The 14,641-nt window shown below is 39.2% G+C and overlaps 1 protein-coding gene across 2 annotated transcripts in view; it reads left to right on the forward strand.

Moving 5' to 3' along the window:
• The window catches only part of COL4A1 (collagen type IV alpha 1 chain), a 118,962-nt gene that overhangs the window by 50,517 nt on the left and 53,804 nt on the right, over window positions 1-14,641 (forward strand). The gene's annotated exons all lie outside the window — the stretch shown is intronic.

The following is a 14,641-nucleotide window of genomic DNA, read 5'->3' on the forward strand; positions in this document are numbered from 1 at the left end:
TTAAGCATTCCATTAATTCCCCCTGTTAATTACCTGCTTTTGTAAATATTATAGACATTCAACCACTCTCCTTATCTCTTCTGATTTTGCTTGTAGAGATTTTAATCTATGATGTGTTCTCTTGTGCATGCAAATGTACTGTACATCTGCCATTCTAAGTGAATGTAAGCCAGTTTTATCATCCTGTGGTTGCTTTGGGTATGTGTTTAAAGGTAAGTTGTTTAGGTCACCCAAAGGAATATTTAGAAGATATGGGAGAGTTGTTTGCTTTTTTTGTTTTGGGGATTGTTTTGTTCTTTGAAATAAATAGACAGCTGGTGTACTGTGTTGTCTGAAAGGCAATAGCTGCATATTTACAGATGACAGATTTAAGAATGTCTGTTGGTGGCTTTTCTTTGGTGTTTTCCAGAACTAGGAATGTAAATTACTTAATTGGAGGCCCAAGCAAGATAATTTTCTTTGTAACAGAGCATAGATGAATTTATGATATAGATAAAAAATGTCAAGGTCCACAACATCATTCAGATGGAGTCTCCTTTTTTAATGACCGATTTATGTCTGTTTAATAAAAGTCAACTATATATTGAAAACAAATATAGCAAAGATTTGGGAAAGGTTAAAAACACTGCGTTTATTCCTTGATAGCTTGATCTTACTGTTCAGTAACAAGTACAAATGAGTCACGTCAGAATGAAAGAGACATGTTATAACTCTTTCGTTGAAAGACATCAGTTTTCAGTTCATAGAGTATGCCAGCATCTTGTAACAAGATAATTTTTAAAAATGATAGCTTGGGGAAATAAATAGTATTAAGCCTTATGCTTCATTTATTTCCAGCTGTGTTCCTGTCTGTTTGCTAGTGCTCTTGCTGGCATTTTTCATTTGCATAGTCCAGAGTCTCAAAACGTTATTTTGAAAAGAAATAGATATGATGAGAGATGCTAGAGATAGATCCTTGTCTGATATGCTAGAATCCAAAACTACCTCACATTAATGTAGGCTGTTTAAAAATGTTGATGAGAGAAAAATATCAGTCCATAGTAACAGAAGACATATTAAGTACCAGTGTGTCAGTGTACTCCACTCTTCCTCATGGGTTCCATCACAAATTTCTCTGACTTTAAGCAGGTGTATAATGAAGTATTCACATAATTTTAGACTTAGTAGGAAATGCAGTTATTGACATTAGAGACATCTGGACAGGTTAATGTTTAGTTATACCTAGAAAACGATAGTCAAGAAAGGCATTTGAAAGTATTTTGGAATGCATTTAACATGCATGAATCTGGTTCAGATTAATGCTTGCTCATTATGTTAACTCTGTTTCAAACATACTTATTTTGAACAGAAAATTGAGTTTTATTTAAAAAAAATCTGCCCCCTGCCCTACAGCCCCGTGTAGTTTTTCATCCTGATTCATTATGTTTGATGTCTGTCTAGAACAAGGATAACCTGCCACTTGGTCCCAGGCCTGTAGAGAGAACCTGGTGAGGGAAAATAAGGGGAGCATCATTCCTGCTTGCCTCTCTAATATTTCTGTAAATTGTGTTTCCAATGAATGAATGTGGATTTGAAACATGGCCCTGCTAAACGTGCCTCTCATTAACACACATGTCAGTAATGGTACCTGTTACTTCAAAAATCTGTGTGAATATTTCTTAATCAAAGGACAGATTAGAAAGAATGATTTTAGCCAAGATCCAGGCTAGGAGAAGGCTGCCATGCTCAGCTCCTGTGGTACCCCAGGAGATGACATAAAAAAACATCTGCTCTCCACTTCTCATGTGGGAGGACATAGCCACTCTACCCTCCATCATCCACAGGCAACATTCTGCATACACTGGAAACCCTTTTGATCTGGCTTCCATGTCATGCAGAAGTGCACAAATGCTGAAGGGCCTTTTCCAATCCTCCCCCACTCTTCAGCAATCCACCCACACCACTTCACTGCCATGGGAGCTCCGGGAGCGGCGGAAGTGGGTGCTGGGTTTGCTCTTTAATGCCTTAATTATTAACATCTGGAGAGATATTTCCTACCGTAGTGTGGGAAGAAGTTCCAGAACCAGAAGTTGCAGACTGGGGTTCAATTAAAATTCATTTGGCTAAATATTCATGATCTCATCAGAAAAAGTGCTGAAAATGGTATTTGACTTAAAAGCTGTGAAATGCCCAGGAAATAGTACCCAAGAGCATTTTAGACATGGAAGAGTAAATCACATTGCCATATTTTTCTCTCTCCTTTGAGAATAATTTCATCAATATGATGCCCCTATTTAGAGTACATTTAAAATATTCTATCAGACTGTTTCCATGAAAATTGCATTTCTATGCCAAACTCCTTTAACATGACTCATATGCTATCAAGGGCATATAATTGACAAACTCTAAGGGTTTTCATCCCTTTCAGAAAATTCAGAAAGTGAGTGTAATTGCAACAGATGGTCCTTATCCTATAAAGCCTTTATTATTACACTGAACTTCAAGCTGTTTTTTTAAGCTATATAATGTCAAATATCACATATTTGCCAAACAAAAGGTACAGAAACTTTAGAAAAACATAATATTGCTAAAATAATAAATAATACCTTACTGTTTTCCATTAGACAGATTAGCCTAAAACATCTTCATTTATTACCTCATACTTTTTATTTGGTTTTCTGCATAATAACTTGACTGTTTTCTTAAACCTCACTGAAGTGTGAGATCTGTTTAAACTGATTAGAGTTTTGAATGCTTGCATGCATTTTATTGAGCTACTCAGAAGAAGACTGAAGTTATGTTTTCTCTATTATGCCTACCTAGATTTTGAGAACAATTTCAAGCAGCTGTCAAGATAAGAAGTGCTAGCCATTAGTGCGTGCAGAAAAAACATGTTAAGCATTTAATTTCCATTCAGAACAAAGAGTGCACAGAGATGAGTAAAATTCTCTATGCACTGGCTTTTTCTAAACATATTCCTTCTCTCATTCATGACCATTTGCACTAGTTTACTCTGTATCAGAAGCATGTGTAAATTGAGGCAACACTGGAACCTTGCTGTAATACAGAATGATTAATCTTCTTAGACTTATCAAGTTAGAATGCACTGAAGTATAAATCCTCATTCTTTAGTATAAGTATTTTATGATAATTTCACTGTCTCAACATTACCCACTGAAAGCTGAAGTCAACAAGAATATCAAACATGCTTTTGTCATTGAGCATGAAGTATTGCAATTTAAAAAAAAACCCTCTTTGCTAAGTAGAAGATAAGAATAGAATTAACTCTTAATGTAACTGCTGGTTTTGACATTTTTATTGTTAGAAAGCAGGAAAACTTGAGCAAATAATTTTATTTTGGTATATATTTTTCCCCTTATTTTGAGACTGTATCCATATTATTATACCTGCATGAATTTGAATTATCTGTTTGCCTTGATGGGTGCATCACTCCTCTGTGGATTAAACATGCTGCAGAAATACACAGACTGGCTTTGCTTAAAGTATTTTGGATCTGGAAGCCAGGTAGTTCTGACTTAGACTGAGTCAGTGGGACATCTCTGGAGTTCCCCATCAACAGGAGAAGAGACCAGCGTTTTCTCTCTTGCACATTTCTACAGCCTTAAAGTCTTAAAAGATGGTTTTAGTGTCTGCAGGGGATTGTGCTTCTACCTTTGCTCTGTGTAATGAAGAGTTGACTGTGTCCCTGCATTTTTTTTAAGGTGTACAGACTGGGAGGACCTTTGAGTGTTTTCTGAAATTTTACATATCCAAATATAGAACAAAAATATTTCTAATATTGATGATTTAACATAATATATACCCCCTTTGTTGGAGAGAAGCCCTGGAAGTCTGTGGGAATATCACTATTAAGTAGTTTGAGTTTCCTTGAAAATATATCAGAGAAAACAAGTCAGTTCCTTTAGTGGAGCAAATCAGTAATCATTAGACCCATCTTTTCATAGTCAACTTTTATTAGACTTTTTAGAATGAAGAATGTTAATTTTTTAAATCACTTTTCATTGACACTGCTTGGTTTTAGTAAGCACTGCTCAAGGTTCCTAGTTAAATCCCCTAAGAACGAGAAGACACAGTCTTAAGCTGCACCAAGAGAAATATAGGTTGGATGTTAGGAGAAAGTTTTTTATGGAAAGAGTGATAAAATACTGGAATGGTCTGCCCAGGAAGGTGCTAGAGTCTCCATCCTTGGATGTGTTTTCAGAAAGACTGGATATGGCACTCCGTGCCATGGTTTAGTTGAGGTGTACAGGGAATGGTTTGGATTCAATGATCCTGAAGGTCTCTTCCAACCTTGTGATTCTGTGAAGTGGCTGCTGTAGGAACGTTGAGTCCAGCACCAGTTTATGGCTGAGTTGGAAAGACCTTGAATCCCCAGGGGACATTAAGGATACTGAAACCAAATAACATACTCTGGAGATGGCCATAAAGTTGGAAAGAGGGATGACAGGCAGTGTGGGAGGCAAAATGTGTCTGCAGTCTGGAAAGGGCTAATAGATAACACGAAATCATCTAATTATGCCTGAAAGGGCAGACTCAGAAGACAGTAATAAAATAAGCAGAGATACTGATCAGCTGCAGATCTGATGTTCTAGAGGGAAACTTGCAATTCATAAATATTTTTGAAAGTCAGGATATCGTCACAATGTTTTTTGTCAATTCTGCTTTGACAGTAGTATATTTTTATTGATTTATCCTTTACTCCGAGAGAAATAATCTTTTAAATTCAAATCAAGGAAAAAGAACATTATGTTTCATGAGGAGAGCTGCTATTCTTAAAAAGAACAAAATATCAAACAGCTTTGAATAATATCGACTGTGATATGCTAAATGTTGAAGCTTTCTACTCTTTCCCAGCTGTCAGACCAAACTGCTAAGTGGCACCTGAAACTATCAGCTTTTCTTATTTTTTAAGTAGTTACAGGAACCATTTGTCCCAATTGTCCCTGACAACATTTTCTATGTTAAGATATATTTTTGCACTCCATACAGTGGGTATCTTTGATTAATACAAACCAGTGGATTACGCTGATCAATTTATCTCTATGGAAAGAGAGCTATAAAAGCAATAATATTATGTGCTGAGACATGCTCATATTTAGTTTTCAGAGCTGTCTTCTGAAAGTATTCACAAAGTAATATTTCATTTGGCACTATATGACCTCTTAAGCAGCTGTTGCTAGATGCACTATCTTTGATTTTAAGCATGTTGGCACAATGGGCTCAGGCTCTATTCTTCATGGGAATAAAACACGCTCTCAGTGCTTAATTTTAAATTTGCACAACTGTTAGTGTATGCCTCCACTATGGTTTCTTGAAGGATTGCAGGGCCCTAGCTTGATCTGAAGTTTGTGAGCCTCCAATGACTTACTCAAGTTTCCCCAGTGTGAGATCAAAATAAGATATGAAAAGATGTGTAAGATCTCTGCTTCTCTGAAATCTTCATGCTCAGGAAGTGGAGCTGCTCAATGCCTGTGCAATACCTGTATATAACTTGAAATCTTCCCAAATTTAAAATTATATCCATACAGGGTATATATATATATATCCACTGATTAGATACTGATTACAAAACTTTTGTCCTGTGCAGCTTTTCAGTATCTGGTCTAATTGCCCACTAAAACTTTGTGATGCTGCAGGGGTTTGTTGGTGTAACTTAGGAGTCTGGGACAGCAAACCCTGGGGTACAGCAGTAGCTGCATTTGGTAATTAATCCTTCAAGTTTTTAAAAATCATTCTGCTCTTCAATTTATATGGTATTTTCTCAGATCTCAGACCAAGACAGACATTAAAATAGACAGTTCCGTGATATGTCAGTTCCCATACAAGAATTCAATTGTTGATGCACTTAATAATTAGCTTCTCTGTACATTTTCTCTATAGCAATATGCACAAGAAGTGACTTGAGTGTATATAATTATCATTAGGGAACCAGAATATGTGGTAGTCTTTTAAATCACTTTCTGGTCTTTCTAGCTAACAGCAAAAAGTAGTTTGGGAAAGTGTTGTTTTTTAAAGTTTTTTTTTAACTCTCATACCTCATGGTAGTTAGTTGTTTGCTTCCTTTCTCTGGGCTACTTCTTATTTCAGATTTTAGACTTATGCTGTCAGAGAAAGGTCATAACTAATATTAGTCAATGAAAACATCTGGCCATATGATGTCGGCCTTCAGAAAAGCAGATCTGGATTTTCTCAAAGTTTGGATTTCATTAAGGAAGGGTAAAAAGCCAAATTTTATACAAGGTTCTCATAACCACTTTCAATACGAGCAATAGCAAAGCTTGTAACGGTATGTGCCTGGAAGGAGACAGAACACTAAGAAGCAGTATGAAAGTGGGATTTTCAAAGAGGAAACCTGAAGTAGCTGCTAAAGGAATGATAGTGGAGTACTTTATCACACAGGGAAGTTTCTAACCTGCTGGAGAACATACTTAGTTTAGCCACAAAAAAAGATTAATATCACAGTAGGAGCAAAAAACAGTTGGGAAACCCTATTTAAGAGATGTTGAAGAGGATTTACATTTCTTTTCAAGTAACTGTAACACCTGAGAAAGTGCTACAGAATAGTTAATTGAACTATAGGTAACATAGCAAAGAGAGTTCAATCAAATGATGAAAATAATGAGTAGCTTTCAGTAATAGATAAAGTGTTCTCTTATATAATCTTTAACAGCAAAAGAAATGCAAAAAACAAGGTAAAGCCAAGGGAAAAGAAACTTTGACTCCTGTCTGGAAAATCATATTTTTATCTCTTAGAATATTTAAGAGTGATTAGAATGGCAAAACGTACTCATAAATTTTGTAGCTCTTAAAGTAAGCATGTGACTGCTTCCACCGAAGTTCATCTGGAACATTTTTAAATGTATTGATATGCCAACAAAAATAATTCTCACCAAGGCTTGTGTCAAAGTTCAGTGTGCACAGTGTACTGAGCTGAGTGAGTGAGCACAGTCACTAGGATGAAATGGGGTGTTCTCGCACTTTTCTCACTAACTGTATACAGATGCAACCAAAGCATTTCATGGCTAGTTAGCAGAGTACTTAAAGCCGTGAGGGGGTTTGCTAACCCTTAATTTTGTCAGGTTTGCTGGAATGTGAAGCAAAGACTGAAAGACGATGCAGAACTGCAAAAAAAATGGTTTTAAGTGATCGTGGTGGAGGGGAGGGACTCTGGTACAGAGGAGCAGTCTAAAATGCCCTCTGGCTCCAATGTCAGTAGCTAGGTGAAATAAAAGGTGGAATACCAAAGGCTTGTATAGCCAGCAGTGAACAGAGAAGCCAATGCTGCCTCCATCTGTATTGCAGCACCTTTGGGATAGTGAGTTAAGGATGCGATAGCAACACCTCAACACAAACCTCGTTTCTGTCTAAAGTGCGGAAATAGAGGCTGGAAATCCAGCGAGGACACATTCAGCCCCGTGAAATTCCTATAAAAGGATCTCTGTAGGAAGCTCTAGTATTAATGAAGTGAAATCAGCGCCAGGGAAGGAGAACTGACACCGTTTCCCTCATCAAAAAAGAGGGCAGATAGTGTTAGTGCAGCTCTCCAGAGGAGAAGCTGTAGGCTGCCAAGCTGCCTTTGCCCGCTGTCGGTCGCTGGGCTCCGTTCAGGACGAGCAGGAGAGGGGGCGAGGGCAGGGCTGTCCCCGGGCTGGCAGTGTCCCAGCAGCCTGGCAGTGTCCCAGCAGCCTGGCTGTGTCACTGCCCCGCGGGCTCCTCTGGGTGGCAGTCAGACTTTACGGATGTCCTTTATTCTGACCCGCCTCCTTACGTGTCCTTTTCCTTTTTTTTTTTTGGTCAGAAAAAACTTAAAGCCACCTGCTGAGCAATACACCAACTTCAGGCTGACACTTACTGACAAAGACACTGACACCCATTACAGTGTCAAAATAAGAAAGATACTTGTTTTCATTATTGTTAATAATTATTGCATCTTTGTTAACTTTATTGACTTAGGCTGAACAACCCTGGAGGTATTACAAACATATATATTGTCGTGTCTGTTTTACAGTGGATCTGGTTGAGTCAAGAGACAATAAAGTGAAGAAGCACTGATTGACACAATGTTGTCTGCCTTCTGATATATACATGATGAAAAGTCAGAAGCCAGAATATTTCCTCTATTTTGTGGAAGGATATTTTACTCTTGTGGAACTTTCAAAATGTTTAAAGCTTTAGAAATGCCATTTCCAACCTGACTCAAAAAAGCAGCTAGACTAGCACTGTCTCAAATAGTACTGTCTGTCGCATGCCCTCAAGATATGAGTACCTCATTATGAGAACTTTATTGCAGTCCGTACTGTCTAGGACCAGCTGCCCATGTTTTTACTATTTATGGAAGAGATTATTTTCTGTAAATATGTCCATGACGAACCTTTGGCAAGAGAATAAAACTTGAATGTAACGTCACATTTCATTCCCGGTCTAGGATCTGAACATTCCCGGTCTAGGATCTGAACAAAAATAAATTAAAAACCCAGAGAAATCTAAGACCCCCCCTACTGTTTTATCTTTAAATGTGAGACTTTAAACAATGCCAAATGCAAACAAATGCTAAATAATTTTCATTAATGAAATAGGAAGGGTGTGGAGCATTTTTACCCCTTATATTCTTGGACCTTCAACACTGGAAGTGATTTAATACAATGTGTAATAAAACAAAGGAAGAGTTACTCAGACCTAATGTGTTCAACAGATGATTAAAAGGGGTGGGAAATGTAGCACCCTTTTGATTCAACCTGTATGCAGGTGATAGAACTTCCTTTTTCATTTTACAGTGCAAACACATTTGTCCTTCAAACATCCTCTTCCCTTATGGTTCTTTGAGGTCCTTGTCTTCCCCTGAGTGACTCTAGCTGATGAGAAGAGGCTCCTTGACCGATGTGCAATCAAAGATTAGAAAAAGAAAACAAAATTGGAGAACCTCATATGTACCTTTGTAAAAAGGTTTGTGTGACTTCCTTCTGAAACATCATAAGCTGTGTTATTGTGTTAGGCTTTTTTTCCTTTTTTTTTAATCAAGAAAATTTTTAACATTAAGATAATGAATCACATACTTTGGTGTTAAACTGCCAAACTCTGTGCAGGCAGACTTCCAAACTGAGATAAAGATTTGTTGCTGTCAGTTGTCTTCTTCTCTCTCATTTTCTATTTCTGTATTTTGTGTACCATTCTCTCAATCATGCTAAGAATAAATATATACCTCCTCAGCATCCCAGCTACTTCTGGATCTGTAGCATTTATTTATCTATGCTGGAATGCAATATCGCACAAAGCATACATGAACCAAAGACATGCAAATATAAGGAATATTGAGAGCTTAAGGTAAGAGTGTACATGGCTCAAGAAGTCCTAAAATGTGGAATTTGGGCAACTGCATTGAAAAAATCTGACTACTACATTTGGAAAATGAGGAATGACTATTGGTCAAAGAAGGAGAGGAATTGCATGAAGAAGACTTCTAAATTATGTAGGGAGAGGCTCCTACTTGTAGTTGGCTTAACTGAAATTTTATGATGTTGATAGGGAGCCAGTTGCTTGCACCAATTAAATTCTATCCATGATTGGCTTTTGAATGTTATTTTTACTTAACTCATTTTACTTCTTATTCAGCTTCTGAATTTCTTTGAGACACACTGTATATCCATGTACTTGAGCAACAGCTAAGCACATAGATACTGATATGTAGGGGAAAGGATAATCAAAGATTGTTATTTCTATTTTTATACTCCTGGGAAACACTTAGCAGCTTCCTGAGGAATGTTCTGTGCAGCCATGAGGTGCCACAGAAATATGCTTTTTCTCTAAGCATTTTTTAGTATTTAGGAGGCAGAGGCTCAGGCTCAGTCCCTGAATTTTAAACCTGAAAAGCCCTCTAATTAAATGTTTATATCAATGGAGTCACTCTTGGAGGTTTGGGCTCATCTTGCATCAAGCTGCAGAGGCTCCTCAGTGTTGTAAATTCATGATCCTTTAGAAAGGATACTTTCATAGTAGGAAAAGTAATCCTCTCAGGGAGTGAAAAAACAGAGTGAGATTTGGTGGTCAGGGTGCCTGCCCCATGGTATATAAACCTGTATAGGTTCCTGTAAATTAAGGATACAGCACTGGCTTTTGCACCATAAATAGGTGCTTCCCAGTGTCCTCCCCTCAAATGCAGCCTAAGAGCTCATTTGGCTATGGCACTGAGGGAGTGCCACAGGTGAAAGTCACTGGGGAGGGAGCAAAGGGAGGAGGAGATGCAGAATGAACACCATGGCAAAGATAGAACAGCTCTGGTGGTGCTTGAAGTTGTTCAGGGTCTCGGCCAGCCTGACTGTGGAGCTGTGCAGTTGATGCGAAACTCCTTCTGCTAGTCATGCCAAATATGCTGCACTCATGTTTCTATGGGACTGAGTTCTTTCAGATGCTTCCTGGCAATGCAAGAATCCAGATTTTGCTGACTTTCCCCCCTCTCTGTGCCTTAGCCCCTCTTCAATTCCACATACTGTCAGGAACTCAGCCCCAAAACATCTGGGTGAGCCAAGATCTTTACAGAGCTCCTACACAGATTCTTTGCATGTCTGCAGAGGTATGTTTGTGTAATTAATTGCTTGTTACTTGTGTGGCTCCAAAATTGTATAGCTATGGTGCAGATAGATTCTGCTGAAGAATGTGCAGTGGGAATTTTGTAATGTTAAACATGCTCGGTGCATTTAAGGACACATGTCCTGTAAGCATATAGCAGTAATTCTGCTTGACTGATATCCACTTCACACTTTCAATAGAATACTGAAAATGCTAAGTGCAGCTGAGGACAAACAGATGACATTTATTGTACATGTTTATTTTATTCCTGAAATATATTCAGGGCCAGTGCTCCCTCTGGTGGTTAAAATTACCATTTTAATAAAGAATTGGCTGTTCTCTGTGTCTTCTCTAATGTAACACTGAGCAGCACTGAGCCAATTACAGTTCTCTAACACATGTTTAAAAGAGTGTGGAGGGGAACAGTGTGACTTGAGAGTGTTATTCGGGTCGCACAGTGCCGTTTCCCACTGTGGGTTGTAATTACAGGTCCAACACCTTGGAGCCAATTCACTGAGTGCTCGCAGTTACATCAGCTGAAGGAACAAATACACAGCCTGCATTCACCTCTCATGTGGCTGGGGATAGGCTGGATAGAAACCATGTAGTACACTGCGAGGCTGTTGTCCATTGCTGTGGATCACACTGGAGCATTAAGGTGTGATGACTGTTTTGAATGGCAGGTTTTCCTGTTAACAGGCTCTTTTTAAACTCTGTTTGGAAACTGCATTGTCAATTTTCACTTTGAAACTGTGGCATTTCTTTGCCAAAGATGCCCTTGGTAGAATTTCAGTTCAATGAATGTTAACTTTTGGGAACAGGACAGCACGTGCGTTTGTGGGAAGAGTTCTGAGTTTATAACCCATTGGAGTCAGCAGTGACAGTGGTCTGAAGACAGCCCCCTGGCAAGGCCAAGGATTTGTTGGCTCCCAGCTCAGTTTCCCTTGCAGTGAAGGCACAGCTGAGGAGCTGTGGTGGAGGAGCTCCAGCAAACCCCACTGTGCTGGTGTGAGAAACTGCTCTTGCTGCCACTGCACCTTGTGTCCTTGTGTCCTGCTGTGTCCTCGTCACATGGGCTTTGGCAGCTGTCTGGCCACCTGGTGAGCTCCTCAGCTCACAGAGGCCAGACCAAGCTCACTCACTAAAGAAAAGGGGGTAAATATTATGAGCTGAACTGGCTGAGGGAATCACACCAGGTGATGTAAAGAAGGGTGAGGTGGCACCATCCCTTTACAAGGAGAAGAGCCACCTTTGCTGGGTAGATCAGTTTAGTTGCCGTGTGACATCTTTCCCTTAGACTGAGTTGTATGCCTTTTCAGCTGAGGGTCAGACACGTGTCTGCCCTGCTGTTTCAGCTGCTGGGGGATCTCTGGCAGAGGCAAATGTTAAGAAATGAAGCATCTTTCAAATGGCTACACATTGTTATTCACCATGTGCCTGAGTCTCTGGAGAGCCTGAGAACATCATATTTGTGCAGACACAGACACCCTGTGAGCCCACACTTTAGGAAGAAGTTGATTTATATCCATTTTACCAGTCTCCCAAGCCTAAACCCTCCCAGTCCAGCAGTCCCTAGGCAAAGTAATAGGGGAAATAATTTATAATAGGGTGGTGATTATTTCCTCCCCCTCAGCCCTTGATATATTACAGCTGAATCTTCTGAAATTACTTACTTTATGTGACTCTTTTGCTTAGCAATCTGCAGTTGTTCTGTGTGCCAAACAGCATTTCATGGCTAATTTGAAAGGGTAGGTGTCAGAAAAAAACCCATCAGCTCATGCAGTTAAGCTCTTAACAGGTTCATGTCTGTTTAGAAGTCTATTCAATTTTAATTTGAACTACCTAATGCAGAGGCATTTCACAAATGCTGAGCTAACACAGACATTTTGCTTATTAAATGAGTGCAGTGGTAACTAAGCACTTGCTGTCTTTATATGTAGCATCTCCACATTTTCAGCAGTTGAATGGCAGAATATTCATTTTTGTGAGCTGAGTAATGTGTTCTCCTTTGTGCTTTCTGACAGCTTGCATTGAATCAGCAGAGGTACAGATGACATGGTTACATCTGTTTTAATTTTTGAGTCTCATGAATTGATTTGTAAGAAGCAGGAGCTCTTTCAATATTACTTGCCAAGATTTTGCAGCTGTGAATATTGGAACTTGAACAATACATAACCCTTGCAGTCGGAGTCTCATGCTCTTCATGCATCATAGCCAGAAATCTCAGTGCTGAGTAAAAAATAAGTGGGGTAGCAGTGATGACCTGGTGCTTGCCAATTTATGCACTGTATGTGCTTAATGAGTTGCAGCATAAATGTAGCACAAGCACTTACTCTTGGGCTGTTTGGCTGGAATAGTGAATGAAGAAAGGAACAGGCAGACAAGCAGCAGAAGGATGTAACAGATCAAGTGTTTCCTTGCAAGGTCAAGGTATCTTCAGGACATGCTTATGTCTGTTCTGTACAGCATAAGTGATAGCATCATCTGATCTTGAAGTTCCAAGTAAGCCACTTTAGGTAGGAAAGCAGCAGTGTAACTGTTGTTACCTCAGTGATCTGTGGGGCCTGATCTACTGAGTGACATTAGGATACTCTTCAGTCATATGACTTTACAGTTTAAGGAATGTAGAGATTCTGTATTCTCTTGTTCAGTGTAGATACTCTGATAGAATTTTTCTGTAATTTACTGTAGTATCACTGATGCAAAAAAAAAAAAAAAAAAAAAAAAAGATGGAAGTTTGTACTAACTCCAACAAGACTATTGAAATAAAGGCTTTATTCGTTAGTCCTTACAAATGCTGCCACCATTAGTTTTCTAATACTGTTGTACAAAGAGGAAAACTGATATCTGAACTGAAGAAAGGGACTGGAACTCAAGAAACATCCTTAGATCTCTTACTGGGTCTTGGTTGCCCTAACTTCTCTGAGTGCCCATGGGTGGCATGGAGGAGTTAAATACCATAAATTACATAGCCTAAAACTGCAGAAATTTTGATATCTTACACACAATCCTTAGTTTGGACTATTTAGCCTGAGCTTTGCAGTAAAATCAAATGGGAAGGCAGAATAGAGGGAGAGGTTTGCAGTGTGTAAGTCCATGATTCCCTGTTAGAATAAGCAGCCAAGGTGGCAGGTTGCATGCAGAGAGGGATCTGGCAGCTCTCACATGTGCAGTCTCTTTTATGTTTCCTTGCTTCCCTCTTGCAAAAAGATGAGCTCAGTTCCAGTAAGAGAAATCATGAGTCTGCAGGCTTTGGGGTGGTACAGACCTCCACGTGCTCAGGAGTTACATTTTCCAGGCCTTGGAACATCCAGTACCTCGACTGGGTGTCCAGAAGTTCTGGACAAATAACCAGTTGTTTTTCTTCTTGGCCTAACAGTTTAAGTCGGGGAAAATAAAAATGTTTCCAGGGAAACCTGAATGTATCAAAGTGACTTGTTATGCTCCTCCAGCTGTTCTACCCCTCGGGCAGGGCAGCCTGGAAGGTTGAAGATAGCCTTAGGGGAATTGACTATAGTTGCCTTAGAAGTTGCAAGTTTTTATGTATTTTAAAATACATAAAAAGCCTTTAGGTAACCTCCCTGGCCAGCTGAAGCAGTCATTCCCTTAGTAAGTGATTTACAGGCAAGTTAAGGCACTTCTACAGTTCCAGAATGGTCTAAGGGAGCCTTAGACCAAGTGAAAATCTGATCTGTAAACCTCAGTTTTAACTTTCCTTAAGAATGGAGGAAAGATTATTTTTCTGTGTTGCAGGATGCAGTGGCTCAAAGTGTAGTGAAATCCTCAGGGGCAGAACTTCTGAGTGCAGAAGGTGTCAGCAATGTTACACATTACTGATGTGAGTCACCTATGTTACACATGAGGCATAATTCTCTGTGGCTGTCAAAATAATCTTGTTTTCCTCTCATTTGCACATCTTGTACATTCCTTCAGCAGTGGAAGACCCTCCTGTATGTGCTTGAGTGTCTTCTCCTTCCTTAGCCCATCTCACAGCAGGTCATGAGAGGAAGTGCCCAGGGTTCAGTGTGGAATTCTGGTCTGAATGATCTAACAAATGATTTTGTAGAAGTAGGCTTGT

This window comes from Lonchura striata, chromosome 1 (genome assembly GCF_050655825.1).
Source record: "Lonchura striata isolate lonStrDom1 chromosome 1, ASM5065582v1, whole genome shotgun sequence".
Taxonomy (NCBI): Eukaryota; Metazoa; Chordata; class Aves; order Passeriformes; family Estrildidae; genus Lonchura; species Lonchura striata.